This window comes from Protopterus annectens, chromosome 8.part0, assembly GCF_019279795.1.
Source record: "Protopterus annectens isolate FY-2018-M chromosome 8.part0, PAN1.0, whole genome shotgun sequence".
NCBI lineage: Eukaryota > Metazoa > Chordata > Ceratodontiformes > Protopteridae > Protopterus > Protopterus annectens.
The window spans coordinates 1510539693-1510559477 of record NC_056741.1 but is presented as its reverse complement, the minus strand read 5'-3'; the positions used below and the strand labels follow the sequence as shown (position 1 = coordinate 1510559477).

General features: G+C 40.4%; 1 protein-coding gene across 1 annotated transcript in view; it reads right to left on the bottom strand.

Moving 5' to 3' along the window:
- Positions 1–19785, bottom strand: part of ARHGAP32 (Rho GTPase activating protein 32) — a 3207216-nt gene that overhangs the window by 2700495 nt on the left and 486936 nt on the right. The window lies entirely within an intron of this gene.

The window sequence follows — 19785 nt, the reverse complement described above, 5'->3', positions numbered from 1 at the left end:
CGACCTCTTAATACAAAAAAATACTGTACAAAGCCAAAATTAAGGGAGGGAAAAGAACTGAATACTGCTAGAATAGTCTTGTGCTATAATGTATTTTCTGAAGGATATGAAGTCAGAAACTCAAATAGCCTGTCATACTTTTATGAATTCAATCCTCTCTGAATCACCATAAAAGACCAAAAATATAAAACAAAAAATCTGGATAGTTGAGAGGTATATGCCCATGGCAAAAAAGGGGATGACACCATGCAGTCAATCCACTTAGCAGGTTAAGACAGCGAGTTACCAATTAGCACAAACCACAGATGTAAATCCTCCGTTATCTGTTTTCTTTCTCTAAACTCAGTACATTTACAAATTTGTGCCCACAGGAGATAAAGTCCGAACACAAAGGCGGGAAAAAAACAGCACATCTGTGAGAGGTAGGAGATCTGCACCCATCCCCACACTACCCCCATCCATCGCCAGCAAGAAAACCCAACCAAGTTATGAACCAAAAGCATGTCTAACCCATAACTCAAGACAGCTATTACTCTTAGTCTTCTAAAGTTGCTAGAATAAAAGGCTTAGTGTCACGCCTCAACCTCTTATTGCAAGAACACTGGACAAGCATAACATAAAAAAGTGTGGGGGGGGGGGGGCAAGGCCAATGGAAAGTGAACAAGACGAGCAAACTTTTTTTTTCTTTTTTTTTTTTTTGTACAGGAAAACAGGGGATGACTACCCTGAAGTTAAGGGGAGGCTATCCGGAGTTGTCAAAGGTAAACAACCTATAGGCGGAAACAACCTACAGGTGAAGTTGGACACCACACAATAAAGAACATGTGGCTGCCTACGACCAATTATTAGTTTGGAACATCTTACTGAGAGAGTTATCGGCAGCGAAATTGTCTGTTTTGGAGAAGGGACCGTCATTCATTCCTTCCTTCCCAACAAGCTGATATGGTAGAGACTATATTAGAACTAAAAATGTTTGTTAGAAATTTGATGAACGTTACATACAATGACCATCTGAATACATATGATGCGAATATGCTGAAGAAGACTAGATTATTTACCTCTCAAAATCATTCTTTATTGGAACCTTTCAGTAAATTGTGTGAATGTGACATTACTGATTTATTACAGAACACTCACAGGAGAAGACAGTTTATCAACTTATCCTATGAGGAACGACAAGCGTTAAATGACCTTAGAAATGATGCTAGTATAATAATCAGACCCGCTGATAAAGGGGGCTGTATGGCAATCGTGGATAGTAGGTTTTATTTTGGTACCAAGAAAGAAATGTTTAGTGATATCAACACATACAGAATTGTTAATATGAATGATACATTTGAGGGGTTTATAACAGCTGGTAATATGTTGAGTGAGTGCTGTGCCAATGGTACTCTAACATGGAAACTAGAATTCTTTAACTATGCATTGTTCATTATCATGAGCTGGGTATATTTAAACTTTTTTAGGGGTATGTGATTAGCACCAATTCTTATGGCCTTTGATATCTGGTTATGAGTAATAGAAGGCTCATGCTGTAGCCAATACTTGAAGAAAATAGGCTCATTATGTGTTTTGGAGGCCATGATAGCTTTGTAGGTATTTGAGATTATTGTTTTTTAAGGAGAAATAATTTCCACAGTACCTTGCAAGTTGAGATATCCTTATCAGTTCTTTGGTTTGCAGTGTGATTTATCAGTGTTGGTTTGTGGATTTGCAGAATAAACGATCATCTGGGACTGGCTATCTGGCTTGTACCTTTTTTTGGTATATCCTTATCAGTTACCATGGGGTGGTCTAGGTACTTATGAACTAACTCCCTGACCTGTCTTAATATAATTGTATATTTTTTTGGCAAATTCATGTTAATTCTCATATCTAAGATGGTCTGTTGTTTGAAGGGGAAGAGGTCAGAGATGGTTGTATCCCTGAGAAGGGGGTAATGGTCTAGGTTTAACATATGTCCGTTCATCTTTAGATTAGGGTTAAGGTGTAATGGTTGTAGAGTATTAAAGGCATGGGTCAGGTTTAAGGAACTAAAAAGGTTTTGTAGAGATTTTATATTAAATTTAATACTTTTATGCAACTTAGACTTACCTAAGTTTAAGTTTTTTTTTTAATACCTTACTCCCGACAGAATCAACAAAATATACCCAAATTATTCCCCACAATGTTAAATATGTCAAAATCAAACAGATGATCTCCTACATATATTTTGGAGCTGCAAATGCTCATATAAATTATGGTGTGCCCTGAGAGTCTTACTGGAAAATATTGGTCATGAAAAATCAACTCTTTCATGGAAATTCACTCTACTGCACATTCCTCCACCAGGCATTTCAGAGGTGAAGTATAGAGCTCTGATTTCACTATTTATGTTAGTTAAATATTATATCTCTCGGAATTGGAAAAATAGACACACATTATCATGGGAAGGGTTTAAGACTCTGGCTATTAAACATCTTAAAGCACATAGATACTTGTTTCACAACATTAACCAGAAACCATATCTTAAAGAATATTGGAGAATGTTATTTGAGCATATATTAAAATGACTATGACTAATGTAACTCCCCGTGCTGTTCAGTTTATCTTTTCCTTATTTTCATTTTGGGCAATGTATACATGTACATAGTTTTGTATATAGTTTTGTTCATGCCTGTTTGTTATTTGTTGTTAATGACTTAATAAAACAATAAAGAGAATTAAAAAAAAAAAGAATTCTTTAACTATGCTCTAAATTGTTCTCATGTTTAAACTGTTAATTCTTTATACAATACTTATTTTACTTGCATTATTTCTCAAAGCAGTACTGTACATTTATCATTTGTAAAATTTAAACTGAGAGCTATTATACATATAATTTTTGTTTTATAGAGCTTTTCTCCCCAAGCCTCCACTGAAAAAAGGTGCAAGCTCAGACGGACTAACCTGGTTAACAAATGTCAAATTAAATAAATAAATTGTACCACAGACACACCTCTGATACCGATTCTTCATGGTATACCCAAGATTCATATGCACCCCTTCAAGCCTCCTCTTAGACCTACAGTAGCTTGAGGGAATAGTTAACAGAGCCCTTATCCATATATGAAGAAAAGATGCTTAGACCTGTTCTCAGTACAAGTTTGCATTGCGACACACAGCACTTTCTACAAGATTTGTATGAGTCTATTAGAGAGACTTTGGTTCCTCCCCATTGCTTAATGGTGGTGTTGGATGTACAATCCTTGTTCACCATGATACATAATGATGAAGGGATTCACATGGTGAAGCCTTTTCTTGCCAGTATAGTGGTTATACAGGTAATAACACTGACTTGATAGGTCTCTTTTTGGAGAGGATCTTGGGGGTATAATGTATTTGTTTTTGATGGCACTTATTACAGACCTCGGGAACAGGTACAGGCACATCTTGTGCCAAAAGCTATGCCAATATAGTCACGGCCCAGTGAGAATGTGACAGTGTATTTAATTCTGACATATTTAGACATGTTTACTTTTACTATCAATTTGTTGATATGTTTTTCTTGTGGACTGGTATAGTCTCGGATTCACAGAGCTTTATACAATATCTGCACAGGACCACCACTTTTTTAAAGTTCTCCATGTCTTATTCAGTACACAAAATGGAGTAACTGGATGTATTACTAGGATGTTCCGTAAAGAATGCTAAAGAGTATTTTATGTGCATTGGACGAGTATGCACCTAGCTCATGTGTTCCGGAAAGTTGTCAAAGGACAATCAATAATAGTATCCAGACTTCATGCCATTGATAGTGAATTTGATCAAGAGCTAAATGGTTTGAGAAAAGACGCGAGTAATAGGGGGTACAAGGACCAGGAAATTCATGAAAGCATGAGCCTTGCTACTTCACTTAAAAGACAAGAACTAAACCCTAATTTTTAACACCCAATAGGCATGATGATTTGGTGGACGTTCACAGTAATGCTTTAGGCATGTCTACTACATATCGTAGTGATACAAGAGCATTGAAAGACATTACTAAGCACTGGTCAATAGTACAAACAGATTAACAGACAGCACAGCTAGTGGGTACCCACCCTTGATTCCATTATAAAAACAAGAAATCTTTGAGAAGGAGTTCGGGCTACCCTAATAGAGCAGGTTTGAAATATGTAGACGGGATGTATATGGCAACTTTAAATGTGACATGTGCAACTTTTGTGGTTATACTGATGAGTGCAACAGATCTGAGCACCCTGACTTATGTAAATGTTTCCTATTTTCAGTGAAGGGGGATAGTAATAGTAAACATCCTGTATACCTTGCTCACTACTTGGGATGCACTGCTTTTTATGTCAGAAAAAAACAATCTGAGACTAAGTGAGCATATTAGGGATCACTTAAACAGTGCAACGAGAGATAATGCATTTAGTGCAATACTGAAACACATGATGCAACATGGGGGATGGACAGTCAAATTTTTGATAGAGTGCGGATCTGAATGTACGCTTGGAGGATATAGTGAATGATACACAGAGGGCAGAGTTGTGTTGAATTTTTAAAGTTGAGTGCCAATACAGGGTCTGATCTGAATGCCTACATTTCTCTAAAACTGGCATTGAAAGCGTGGAGATTTTAAGGTTGAGTTTATGATGTATGTTCCCTTTAAGAAGGTTTTTAAGCTGTTCTTACTGTTGCTATTAGACAAGGAATGCATAATAAGTGATAGATTATTTTATACTGTAATTAATGATGTCATATTTATACCCATTTGATTTTATTGTTTTACCATGGTTTAATGAAGCTAGTGATAACAGTGAAAGGGCTTACCTATCTTTATGAATAAAACGTCTGGATTTTATATGAGTGACTCCTGTTTCAGTTGTGAACATATGGCTGTGTTTTAGTGCAGGTTTTCTCTCTGTTTTATTTGATAATTCTATATTGAATGACACAAACAATGCTACTGGGAATCGCTCAAATATCTGTCTCTAGATGAAGCTGTTTGTCACTTCAGTAACTCCTCCTTAACCATACTAAATCAACAAGCCCCACTGAAACATAAAAAGAGTGAAAATGAATTCTGTCCTGTGTATACCCAGACTAAAACAAATCACGAGAGACAGACAACACCTGGAAACAATGGCACAAAACTATCGGTACCTCATAAACCACACAAAGGCACATTATAATTAAATTAATTACTCCACAAACCAGACCACACATACAAAAACCCAAACACATTTTGGCAAAACAACCTCTTAAAACCCCACAAAAAACTCACTCCAAATCCTTCCCCATTTGAAACCAGCAGGGACACTGCAGACAAATTCAACAAGCACTTCATATCTAGTACCACACTTAAAAAAATTACCTGTACCCCTTACCCAACCCCCCCATACCATAGCTCCACACCTCAACTCAATTTAACCACCATCCAGACAAATACTATCAAAAAAATACATTAACCCCCCCTTTAAAATCTACAAGACTAGCTCCTGACAACCTGCCATCCAAATACCTCAGTACAGCCACTGACACCATTTGCTACCATGTAGCTATCCCAATTAACAGGTCCGTAACAGAAAACTACATCCCAGCACTATGGACAGTTTCCTTCATAATCCCATTTGACAGAAGTAGCACATCTAACAAACTGCAAACGATCGCCCTATAGCAATCTTTCCTCCCCTCTCCAAAGTACTTGAAAAATGCACACATCAGCAACTCCTACCCTTTCTACTTGATAACCAATTACTTCTTTTAACCAACATGGCTTTCAACCCCACCGTAGCATTGAAACTACCCTACTACATTTCCAAGATGGCATTAATCAAACTTAAAACTCAGGTAATTTTGTGTCAATCCTTTTCCTGGACTTGTCAAAAGCCTTTGACATGGTCTCATGTCAACTGATCCTTCCAAGACTACATCCTATAGACCTCAACTCCCTCAATTAGCTAGTTCACCAGCTACCTAAACAAATCACACCCAGTCTGTAAAATGAAAGCACCCCCACTCCACCTTTCTTCCAATCACTACAGGAGTCCCCAAGGCTCCAAACTTGGGCCAGTACCTTCCAATACCGTCATTAATGACATGCACAAGGAATCACGACTTGCTACCAAAATACAATATGCTAACAACTCAGCTTTAATTTGCTCACACCCAAATTTATCCACCTTGGAAACCATATAAGGAAGCTTTCACTTCTATACAAAACTGGGTAAATAAACCTCAACTGCTCTTAAACCTCAACAGAACCAAACTAATCATGTTTCTTTCCAAAAACATAAATCAAAACAACACTGACCTTAATACCGCCTCAAATACAAAAATTGAAAAAGTTACCAACACAAAATTGCTAAGAGTTATCATTGATAAGTTAAAAATTGAGCTGTTACTGACACTGCAAACTAGGCTCTCTTCACATACCAAAGCACCTTCTAAGAGATCAGAGGGGGGAAAAAAGCTGCCACCTCCATTCTCCTTACTACCTTCCTATATGCCATAACAATATACAGAAGTCTCAACTCTTCCACCAAACAAACCAGAAAGCAACTACCACAAAATTAGCAAACTCGCCTGCAGCCCCCCAAACCATCCCCACCACTGCATGGCATTCCATACCTTTCAACTCACTTGAACTTCAACACAGTACCTTTTCCCAGCTACTCACAGGAGACACAACATTTTATCATCCACTTAAACACCCTTGCTTGTTAAGGCATTCAATTGCATGTACCAACTAGAACACCAAGATCCTCAGAACATAAACTAATTGTTAATAAATTATATAATTATTACAGTGACTCCCTAATCTCTGCTGCCATCTCCTAGGCATAGAACAAACGTCTTAAACCACATCAGGCTTTTAAATAATCTGAAACAATTCAAATCTGCCCTAAATTACCACATGGCAACTAATAAACAATGCAACTGTACCACACCAACAATTTGAAGTATGCAATCTTAACTCTGCCCACTACAGTCACTACGCAAGTGTATTAATATAGTATTTCTGATTTTATTCACACTGCCTTGAAAATATGTAATTTATTAATTTGATATGCTTAGTAAATATTTAACCATTTGCTGTGAAACACTTTGCAAATAATGTTTTGTTGACTGTTTTAGTTTGAATGGTCAAAAATGTATTTCTAGCCTTGTTTTGAAATATTTTCTCCCCAAGCCCCGGCTGAAGATGGGCATTTCAGTTTCCAGATGGACTTTTCTGGTAAACAAAGGCAAATAAATAAACAACAGCTCTGGAAATGTGCTTTTATATGAACTGGTATTTCTTTCCTATAGAAAAAGTAGCAAATGGAGATCCATCTAGATATTGTTTGTTTGGAAACGGTAACCCAACTTTTTGCCATGAAAAAAAGTTTCAGATTGTTTGACTCTTCAAATATTGTGAAGAGGACAAAATGTGGGACAGTTGATGGACTGATTTAAAGAAAGCTCATTAACCACCTTAGGTAAAGAGAAGGGGTTCATTCTGGAGGTTACAATGTTTTTATGAAAAAGAATGGGAAGAGAAGTCATGAGGGCTTGCAGTTCTGAAACACTTTTTATCTGAGGTAAATAAGTTTTCCAGGTTCAAAATTTTAGAGAGGAAGAGGAAGTAGATTCAGAAGGAGGGAGTGTTAGTTTTTCTAAAACATAATTCTGGTCCCATGGAGGAGAAACACAGCTTGGTGACCTCAAACGTGCAGACAGATGTGGATGTAATGTTAGGTAAGCAGACTGAAGACAAATATTCTTTTACAGAAGAGTGTGCCAGCCATGAATTGAACATCTCACAAATAAAAGTATGGCCGGATGCCCATTTGATAAAGGACCTGTTTTTTTTTTGACACCAGATGGGAAATCTCTTCCATTTGGAAAAATATGACTTTCTTGTAGCATGTTTTCTAACCTCCAGTAATACCTGTAGCATGACCTCAGTGAAAGGGTGTCCAAATGGAATAACAATCAAATTATCCCAAGTGTTAAACTCAAGGTCTGCAGCTTTAGATGAACGAGAGAGTCATTGTGTTGTTTGAACAACTCCATCCTGTAAGGTAACTTGTGCTGATTGCTCAGGGTCAGTTTGAAAAGAAGAGGAGAGAAAACGTGTTGCCTGAACCAAAATGAGGGTCACCAGCAAGATTTTTGATTCATCATTCCAGATTTTGAGCAGGAATTTGGGAATCAGAGGAAATGGAAGCAAGGCATAGAGGAATTTTGCCTTCCATAAGAAAGAAAATGCACCCGTTTACAAAGTCTTGAGCATGATACTCTGAAGCAGAACAATCTGAGCTTCCTGTTCAGAGTGCAAGCAAATGGATCACTGATGGGCAATATGTAGGAAAACCTTTCTGTTAAACTTCCATTCATGAGGGCTTGTCTTGGATGTGCTCAAGAAAATCTGGGAGTGTTCCTCTTTGAAGGAATGCATGCTGCCTGCAGGAAAAGGTTATGCTGAATGGTTATATCCCAGGCAGACATGGCAAGTCTGCAAAGGTGATGGGATTTTTGTGTTCCCTGACCTCATTAATGTACCACATAACAGTGAGGTTATCTGTAAGAACTCGGGAAAGGACCTGGCGTCCAAACCTGTTGTAATGAATGCCCTGATCTTGGCTCTTCATTCCTTTCTTTAGCATTTGTGTGATCTTTCCTGTCTTGCTTTGACCTGAACTTATGTTCATAGAAAATGGCCAGCCCATCCCCGGTGCCAGATCCAAAGCATTTGTGAAGAGTTCCTGACAAGGTGTTATAACAAATAAAGGGCATTCCTGGGCTGAATGAAATCTAGCTGAGCCACCAAATAAATTCCTTCTTGAAGTGCAAGAGAGGAACTGGGAAGTTCAGAGGGTCACAGTGTTGTGCCCAAATAGACTTGAGGTACCACTGAATCTTCCTCATGTGGAGTCTGGCAAAAGTTATCATTGTACACTGGAATACGTGTTCTCTAGGGTTCTCTCTTGCAGTAGTCAACTCTTGGGGAATGTCTGACTGAAGGAAAGTAATTAGGAAGTGGATCTTGTCTTGAGGGAGGGAAGCTGTGACAAACAGTATGGAATATGTAGCCTAGAAATAAACAGATCCTAAGACAGGAGGAGAAAAGACTTTCTGCAGTTAAGATAAAATCCAGGCAGTGAAAAAGGTTTATGGTGAAGCTGAGCTCTGCAAGTCGACTGTCTCTTGAAGAAATCTGGAGATGAAGGTTGTCCAGATAGGGAAAATATTCACCCCAGGAGTCTACAAAAGTCAATGACAGGAGCTAGGCATTTGCTGAATACTCATGGAGCAGTAGAAATACCTAAAGACAAAGCAGAAAATTGAAAATGAAATTTTAAGGCATATAATCTTAATTTCCTGTTATCTGGATGAAGTGGAATATGCAGATATGCATCCTTTATATCCAGTGTAATCAAGAATGCCTGGGGAAAGAACAGTTGAAGCAGAGTTTGCAAAGATAACATCTTGAATTCTCGTACATCTAAAAAGGTACTGAAAACTGACAAATCTAGAATAGACCATCAGTTTCCCTCCTTCCTGGGAACAAGTAAAAACCTTTTCTCTTTTGGTGAGGGGGAAATGGCTCTAAATCGCCTGCTAAACTATTCTAGAATGGGTAAAACTATGAGTTGTTGGTTTGAAGGTTTCTTCAGAAATACTAGAGTTCATTGGAATAAGAAGCCAAGACAGCTCATAACCCTTTTCTATAATGGTCGTCTGCAATCAGTCTCAGATTTCAGCTATAGAATATTTCAAGATTTTAGAATCACAACTTCTATGATTTTCATGATTATTCTTGCCAGGTTATACAAGATAAAAACTCAACATTTTGTTAAAAACATGGGCACAACATTCTCATCTTCTAGGATTTTCAGATTCCAATTCTGAACTTTACCCGGAAAGAAACGCATTGGTAGAAGCAATAAGACACCTCCGTTTATGCTTGATGAGCAGTTACTTTGGAAGTAACAGTACGATGCCAGTGAGACTGTTCAGACAAATCAAAAGCAAATAATGAGGCAAAAAGATTTTAGCTGTGATCCATGTTATAGAATCTCTTCATGACCTCTGGCCTCTAGGACCATTACAAATGATTACAGACAATACCAGAATGATGTGGTACACAGGGGGGGGGGGGTCTTGCCACACCCACCCCACGCATTCTGCACCAGGACTCCTTGCAGGCAAGCAACTTCATTCCCATTATCAGGAATGTTCTTGTATGCACCTTCACCCTTTCTGCTGATATCCAGGGTTATTCTGAAGATTTAAAAGAACTCCACAAATTACTGTGGTGATTCCCTTCCGTCCCAAGCAGCAACTGTTTTCCCTTCTTATGGAATTCACCAAGGGCAGTTGCAGAAGCTTCCTCACAGATTGGATCGACCACAAGTGTGTACTCACACACAAAGGGGGAGTTTGATAAATCCCAATCTCACACAACTTTTAGGCACCTTTTTCATGAGGTTGTGTAGCAGGTACTAAAAGGAGGCAAGAAATCCTGCTTCTAGGAAATCTTATGTTAACCTGTGGAAAAGATTTTTTAGCTGCTGCCCAACTTATAATAAGGGGGCCCTATCTGGGATTATTACCAACAGTAAACATTTAAGTTAATGTCCTATCAAGGCCTGTTTACTCCTCTGACGAGTGGCATTTATCAACCATTTCGGCATGTCTGCCCTTGGAACCTCCTCTCCATTTCAGGCTTTGCTTAAGTTGCTCTACAGAGTTTTTTTGTTGTTGTTGATGTGCAAGGGCATCTCTTATTCAGGTGACACTTACTTGGGATATTTACTTTTTCCTGGGAACGTTATTTATGTCTTTGTTTGAACCAGCTACTCTAGCAGTTTTTTTGCAGATTAACTTATTTACTTCTCTGACACCTGCAAGAGTATCCAGATTGCAACTATTCATTGTTGGTTAACCCTTTTGCCTTTCCATGCACATAGGGTTATCTGTAGAAACAATCCCCTGCACATGTCCTTACTACTTTTAGAGTACATCTTGAAAGAAGCCATCTATTCTTCACTTTTTTCTGAATCGGAATGACAGGGGACTAGATTCTATATACTCTGGTCATGCCCTTGCAACTCTGGTGTTATTTCGTCTCTACTAAGCCCCTCAGTAAAGCTATATGGCTGTGGAATTCCTAGTATAGGACTGGAAAAGGACAACCTGCGTCAAGTCACATTATTCCAACTTGGTCATTCCTTACAAGTATTTTCTTGTCAATCCCACCATGGTAAAACGTTTCTTGCCAGGATTAAGGTACATTCTAATAGATCCTTGATTTCTTTAATGGCATATATGGAAGTGGGTGAACTCAAACTACTCCAGATACAACAACATGGTCCTCTGTGAATACTTTTACAAAGCATGACACACTGAATTTCTTTTTCCATATCCATGATTGGCTTTGCTAATACCATTCTCAGGGCCTCCTGGAACTTTATCTTTCTCCTCCCAGATTGGATAAGCTTTGGTAATCAACTCACAGTCAAAAGGCTATTGCAGCAGTGAGGATGACAAATGCTGTACAGCTGTATAAGCTGCACTTACCTATAACCATAAATGTTCGAATTCCACACTGCTGTAGTTGTTGAACCCACCTTTCAACCCCTTTCTATTTTACACAGTTATATGCTGGAATAAAATGTTACATCCTTATATCTTTTTGGAGTTTCAGGACAAGTAAGCTTTCTTTTTCGTGGGGCAAGAAAGTCCTGAAGTTGTCTACACTCTGACTGATGATTTCCTATCCAAAGCCTAGCCAATCAGTAGTCACACTGTAGGTGTGGGAGGGAGCCAGAGCTTTTTGAAGATTGGCTGGTTGTTGTAGTCTAAGCAGGATACAACTCAAATAACAAAAGGCTACTGCAGCAGTGAGAATGATGAACATCTCGCTTTACTGTTGTGGCTGGATCCTGAGGGGAAAACATTTGGTAGAACTGTCCCTATTCCAAATTTGCCTTCCACAGTCGCCTCTTTGCCTCCTAGATGAAATGAAAAAGACAATATTGATGTCAAAAATTAAAGAAAAGAGGAATGTTCCCAAACAGGGAGACATTCCTACCTAAAACAATCATAATTGGCACAGGCCATATGGCTGACAGACCGAAGAGTAACGATAGGTTCACTTTTCAGGTTGATGGCAAGAAAGTTTGTAGTTTTTTTTGCACCTGGACACTCCTTATGTACCAAATAGCTCTCACAAGCTTTGGGCATGCATAGGCTGTATGTCACGAGAGGAAGGCACTCACACTTTGGTATACCTTGACAGGATACTTCTAGATTATTAAACACTGCAACAGTAATCAAGGAAAGACATCTATGCTAAAGTTCTGCTTTTGTACCTTGTTCTTCTATGTAAACTGTCTTTTGTACACCCAGGCCTAGCCTTAAATTGGTCCATTTTGGATCAGTGCTGTACCCTGTTTAACAAATCTAAAAAAACATATGTTAAAAAGGCAGTATGGTATAACTCCAAGCATTAAGACAGCATTCAACATTTTAAACAAACAGGTATGCATATTAAAATGCATGGAAGAGAATGGAGGTACCTATGGGAATAATGTTGGCCATTAACAAAACATACCAGACGTAAAGTATGCCACTGGCATGGCAGTACACTATTTCAAGCAAATTATCTTTCTTAGCAAAGGTGAAAAAAAAAGTCTGCCTTTTATCAAAAATAAAAAATATCCAGTCCATCACAGTATGCAGTATTTAACCCCTTCTTAACTAACCAAAGTCTATTCTTAACACTCGCCCAGTCTGGTGCACAAGGAAGGATTAGATAAAGTTATCAATGTAACAGCCTAACAAGCCTGACAATCCCGGGCCCTCGCATCTGCCAGCTTCTAAAGCAACAGACGAGGGATGAACATGAACGTGCACTAGTTCGGTTTTATTAACGGTCTGTATAACACCGTTCTTTACTTACTTGCCTAGCAAATATGTGGGCTAACTTTTGCAGAGGCATTTCAGATGTGACCTCAGCCCAAAGCAACACAGCCAAATAAATGGAAAAAATACAGCATACAAATAACCTAAGAAGAAATGAATGGATAGAAACAAAGTTTGTAAAATCATGACTTGCAAGAACTAATGGATGAGCAAGAAAATCAACTGACTAAGCACTGCTGTACAAACGTGTTACCTAAAAATTGCACACAATTAGTAGTCAAATATTCAAAACCAGCAAAATATATGTGCTTGATAAAAAAGTCTGGAAAAATGTATGAGGTGAAACAACTGTAGATATAGTGAAAGTATTATGCACAAGTAAAATGAAAGTCTGGTAGGCAAGTAATAGGGATTGTGTTACTAATTTGGTTACAGAAGGTCTGCAGGCAGCCAGTCAAAAGGCAAGTAAGAATAAATACAGAAACCAATTTATAGTTAAATAAACAGACAGTAAAGTAGCTACATCCCAGCTGGTTGTACAAGTCTAGCAAGTGACACTGGTTGCCATAGTACATAAAAAATTTATGTACTTACCATAATGTTCCACGTTTGTAGCTAGAAGTCTAAACCTCAAATGCACTCTCTCGAGGCACTCCTAAAAATGGAGAACATCGATATCTGTGCAGTAACTGAGATCTGGTTCAAGGCTCCAGAGAGCACCCCTGCAACACCAGGCTACAATTCTTACCACACTTTTCGGCCACAAAACCAAGACAGAAACACTAAAGGTGGAATTGTCCATATTCACCAAGGATATTCACACCTCCAGGCTAGTTGCCCAACACAATGCATCAATGCATCTGAAATTCTCCAGGTGCAACTAACACTAGGTAAGACTGCAATCCAAACTGTAGCCTGCTACAGATGCCCCACCATGCCCCAAGATTCTCACTACACCTTTCTAAACATACTGGAAAATATTAGGATACAACCAAACACCCTAATACTGGGTGATTTCAACTACCCTGCCATTAATTGGGAAAACTACTCGGGTAACAACTCCTTTTCCCAACGGTTCTTGGAATTCATAAATTCCAATGCCCTGGATCAACTAATCCATTGTCCCACCAGGAGCTCCAATATCCTAGACCTGGTCATTACCAACATGGGAGATAGATGCTCCACACCAGCAGTGGTCACCCCCTCATTGGTCAGGTCTGACCATAAGCAAATCACCTTTGACATCCACATCCCACCCCCACCCCCCAGTAAGGAAACCTCCTTAAAAAACTTCTCCAAAGCCAACTTCATGCTACTGAAGTCAGAAGTGACAAACTTCATGACACCCATGCAGACGGGATCTGAAAGTTCGACTGCAGAATCATACACTAAGGAACTGTATGAGCACATCCACTCGTGCATGAATTGTGCCATCCCAAATAGAACCAAGATGCTCTTCTCCAAAAAAAAGAAAGCCAATCTGGTGGTCCCCTGCTATAAACAAACTATACAACAGAAGGAAGAAACTGTTGCAGAAAAGAGGAAAATCCCACGATGCAAAATACTCCCTCACCAGCCTCAGTAAGAAGCTGAGATCCCTCACAAAATCCTCAAAAGCTAGTTACGAAAATAAAATTGGCAAAGATGCCAAAGACAACCACAAGGTATTCCATAGTTATGTCAAGAATCTAAATGGCAATGCTCAGATCTGCTCTGAGCTACAACAGAATGGCATTAAATATACTGATCCCAAGGATATTGCCAATATCCTGGCAGATCGATTTAGTGCTAACCTCTCACCCCCTAAAGGGCCCATCTCAATACTAAAAGATTGCCAAATTCCGGTAATCACAGCCACACAGGTAGAAACCGCACTCTCCAAAGCTACGAATACAGCATCCATGGGACCAGATGACATCCCAGGCTGTGTACTACATGAACTACAAAATGAACTGGCACCTTACCTAAGTGTCATGTTTAATCATAGCCTCACCTCAGGCTTCGTGCCCACTGAGTGGCGCACAGCTACAGTTATCCCACTCCACAAGGGAGGATCCGCCTTGGATCCCAGGAACTACCATCCCATCAGTCTGACAAGCCTGATCTGCAAGGGCATGGAATGCATTATCATAAAACTTATAAACAAAGACATTGGCAAACACTGGACCCAACCCAGTTTGGGTTTGTGAAGGGCCGATCTTGTCTCCTGAAACGAACTGACTTCTTCGAATCAGTCTCCAGAGCTGTAGACGAGGGTAAGGCAGTCCCACACAGCCTATCTGGACCACGCCAAGGCCTTCAACACCATCCCTCACTCTGGAATCATAGATAAACTTACTAAGCTGGGAATAAATCCCTACGTCACTCGATGGGTTGCCAACTGGCTTACTGACAGAACTCAGACTGTAAAAGTAGCCCACTCCAAATCCAGTTCCAGACAAGTGGAGTAACTCAGGGTTCAGTCCTGGGACCACTCTTGTTTGGCATCTACTTCTCTGAAGTACAGGCCAACAATAAGGAACTCTGGCTAACAAAGTTTGCAGATGACTGCAAACTGGGAGCCATTATTGAATCCCCAAATGATGTGGACATTCTACAAAAGGGCCTTACAGAAACAGATGCCTGGTGCCAGAGCCATGGGCTCAAGCTTAGTGCCAAGAAATGTACAGTTATCCCCTTTGGAAAAAAACATGTACCCATGAATTACCACACAAGTGGCAGAACACTAAACATCGAAACTGTGATGAGAGACTTAGGGACACAGTTGGACAGTGATCTCACTTTCGATAACCACATCGCCACAACAGTCAGAAAAATCCTTCTATGTGGCACACCTCATCACTAAGGGCTTTTCATCCAGAAAAATGGTAGTCATCGTCCCACTGTACTCATCCCTCACTAGACCCATTATAGAGTATAATGCCCCGTTTGGTATGTACCTCACAAGACATCTGCAACAGCTGGAAAGGCCACAGAAATACCTCACTAAAAGAATCACAGGCCTAAAGCAGATGCCATATGCTGACCGTCTAAAACTCCAGCTATACTCTGTGGTATATAGTCTACTCAGAGGCGATCTCTGCTCAACATACAAGGCCATGACAAACCTTGAGCTGTTGGACATGCTCCACTTAAAGAAATCCCAATCCCTCAGAGCCACACGCTCCAGGGATCTAAACCTTGTCATCACAATGAACAAAACATGCTGGAGGGATAGGTTCCTGACCCAGAGACTCCCCATACTCTGGAATAGACTGCCCATACATGTCAAGCAGAGCACCTCATTGGCCCTTTTCAAAAGGAACCTTGATGATTGGATTGGAGATAGGAAATTCACCCCGGGGATCATGCCAGTCGCCCTGCTAGACAGGGGTCCAGAGAAGTACATTTTGTGGGAAGAAATATCCAGGGAATTGTTATGGCTAGGCTTGCATAGGCCCTAGGGCCGATAGCCTAGTACCAACCTATGAACCTATGAACCACCTCCCCATTCTTGCTGGATGGGTTCGGAGCCGAGACTTGGCCGATACTAAATCTGACAGCTTTTACTGGCTCAAGGCTAACCCCTATTCCCATGGTACCTTACGGCAATTCCCCAGATCTTGTTTGCAAGAAAGTAAATAGGTACATAATAGTCAGCAACTATGCCAACACAAACAGAATACTCTGTATTACTATCCATGCCACGTGGACGGACAACTACAACCAGGTCAAACAGCATAATTGATAGTCCACCAGTTCCTCCAGAAAACAGGAAGGGGGAAGGAGGGTGGGACGCAAAAATGTAGGCGAGATGGATTACAAACATGGAACATTATGATAAGTATATAACTTCTTTATGTTATGTAGTCCTATCTTACCGTAATTCTTGATGGATGGGACAGCGTCCCTAGCATCTTTATCCCGGGTGGCTCAAGCGAAGAGACTCTTCAGCACAGTGGACCCAAAGGATGACCTGACCCGGGAAGCCAAATCCAATTTGTAATGAGTGACAAAGGTATGAGGTCTTGCCCAAGTAGCTGCTGCACAAACTGTATCAATTGGGAGTTTAGATCTAAAGGCATAAGAAGTAGATACTGCTCAGGATGAATGGCCTTTTACTTTGGCTGGTAATTGTTTGCCAGCAGCTTTGTAAGCAAAGGAAATGCAGTCTGAAAGCCATTTAGACAAGGTGACCTTAGAAACAGGCAATCTTTTATTTTTATCTGAAAAGGAAACAAATAATTGGTCTGATTTTCGAAATTCTTTAGTCCTGTGCAGGTAAAACCTAAGAATTCTGTGGACATCCAATTGGTGTAGTCTGTATTCTGATTTATTAGTATGATGTAGGAAGAAAACTGGTAGCTTGATAGTTGTGTTGAGATTATGCTCTGAAAATACCGTAGGAAGATAGGAAGGATTAGTTCTAAGTGAGAGACTATCCTTATGGAAAACCATGTAAGGAGGTTGAATGGTGAGGGCTTGCAATTCAGAAACTCTCCTAGCAGACGTTATAGCTACTAAAAATAATGTCTTCCAAGACAAGAATTTCAGATCCGATGAAGAAAAAGGGTTCAAAGGGTGTAGAAATTAAAGATTTAAGAAAATACAGTTGTGTACACATCATAAATGTAGATGTTAGAGTATATTCATTGCTGCAGTCATCACATTTGGGTTATTCTGCTTGCAGTAGCCCTCAGTCGGCCTGATTATCAAAGTCTTGGGTCCTGCATCAGTTGCTGTCTCATCTTCCATGACATCAGGGGTATAAAGCATGCAGCCAATGCCATTACATCAGTTTTTCTTGCCCCAGATGTCAGGTGCCCCCCAATGGGAAGCAACTAAATATATAAATATGCATGGTTATACCTCCAACAAAAAAGCAAATACACCAAAAAGCTTTTAAGCATAGTAAAGGAGAATAGAGGTATAGCCAAACGAAGACAGGGGGCTGGAGGGAGAGTAACTAGGACTGCAACAGTGAATACACTCGAACATCTACATTTATGGTAAGTGTACACAACTGTACTAAGGTCTTCGTGTTTCACTGTTGCAGTCATCCCATTTGGGTAGATTCCCAAAGCTAAGGATGGGAGGAGGAATTCAGATAGCATTAGGACCAGCTATAAGGCCCTGCAAGACTGCAGTGGCAAAACCAGCTCTGGATTTAGAAAAAATTGTCAAATTGTAATGCTTGGTGAAGGTATGTACAGAACTCCAGGTAGCAGCTTCTAGAATGTCCCTGGTAGGGACACCTCTGAGAAAGGCTGCAGAGGTAGATGCAGCCCTTGTCGAATGTGGTCTTATCCCATGTGGGGTAGGTTTTCCATGATACTTATAGCAGAAATGAATGCAATGGCCTATCCACTTAGAAATGGTTTGCTTTGAAATGGTCTTCCCCTCTGCCCCTGCAGCAAATGCAACCAGCAGCTGTTCAGATTTCCTGAGAGGTTTAGTCCTGTCCAAGTAAAATCTAAGCTGTCTGTGCATGTCCAAGGAGTGCAGTATTCATTCCCCTTTGTTGTGGATCAGAAAAGAAGGTTGGCAAATGAATGGACTGATTAAAGGCCACACTGGATACCACCTTGGGCATAAAGGAGGGATTGGTCCTGAGGGACACCCTGTCCTTATGAAAGATGATGAAAGGCTCCACTGCCATGAGGGCCTGTAATTCAGATACCCTTCTTGCTGAAGTGATGGCTAGGAGGAAGGCTGTTTTCCAAAAAAGGAAAGTCAACTCTGCATTTGCAGCTGGCTCAAAGGGAGGTAGAGCGAGCTTTTCCAATATAAAGTTAAGGTCCCAGGCTGGAGTAGGGGCTCTCCTGGGTGGTCTTAAGTTTTTGGCCCCTCTGCGAAATTGCTTCAGCAGTGGATGAGAAAAGAGAGGTGGCTTTGTATTATAATGAGCTGAGATGGCGTAGGCATGAATTTTGATGGAAGAAAAGGAAAGGCCCTTGTGAAGCATCTCAGTTAAGTATTGAAGAACGAGTGGTAAATTGGGCACAGTTGTGTCCATCCCCTGTGTTTGGTTCCAAAAACACAATCTCTTCCATTTTTCAGCATAAGACTTTCTAGTACTAGGCCTCCTTGCCTCCAGAATGACATCCAACACTTGCTTACTGAGGAATGGGAAAGGAGAGGTCATGTAATTAGCCAGGCTGCAAGGTTCAGGGTTTGAAGCTGTGGGTGCAGAATCTGGCCCTCCTGCTGGGACAGCAGGGCAGGTGTCTGAGGCAGGTGCCATGGTTCCAGAAGTGACACACTGCGCAAGAGGGGGTACACCAGTGTTGGTGTGGCCAGTCTGGTGCAATAAGTACTGTCCTTGGTTTGTCCTGTTTGATCTTTAGTAGCACTTTGAAAAGGAGAGGAAGCGGAGAGGGGAGAAAGGCATAAACTGACAGGTTTTTCCAACTGAAGGACAGGGCATCCACTTTCTAAGCTTGTCTGTGAGGAGTCCTTGTGCAGAATTTGTCCAATTGGTAGTTCTGAGGGGAGGCAAACAGGTCTATCTCTGGGCTCCCCCATTTGATTCTCAAAATGTTGAATATCTTTGGTTCCAGTTTCCACTCGTGTGGGTCCATGAGATTTCTGCTAAGGTCTGCCAGTTTATTTAGCTTGACTGGCAGGAATTGAGATTGTACGTGCACTTGGTAGCTTAAGGCCATGTTCCACAGAGCCATGGCTAGTCTGCAGAGGGGATACGAATGGGTTCTCCCCTGCTTGTTTATGTACCACATAACAGTGGTGTGTTGTCCATCTTTACCAACAATTGTCCTGGAAGAATGTGGTCCTTGAAGGCTGTCAGAGCATTCTGTACAGCTAACATTTTTGATTGACATGCAGGTGCATTTGACTCTGGTTCCACTTGCCCTGAATGCATTGCCCTGCCAAGTGAGCCCCCCATGCATAGTCTGATGAGTCTGTTGT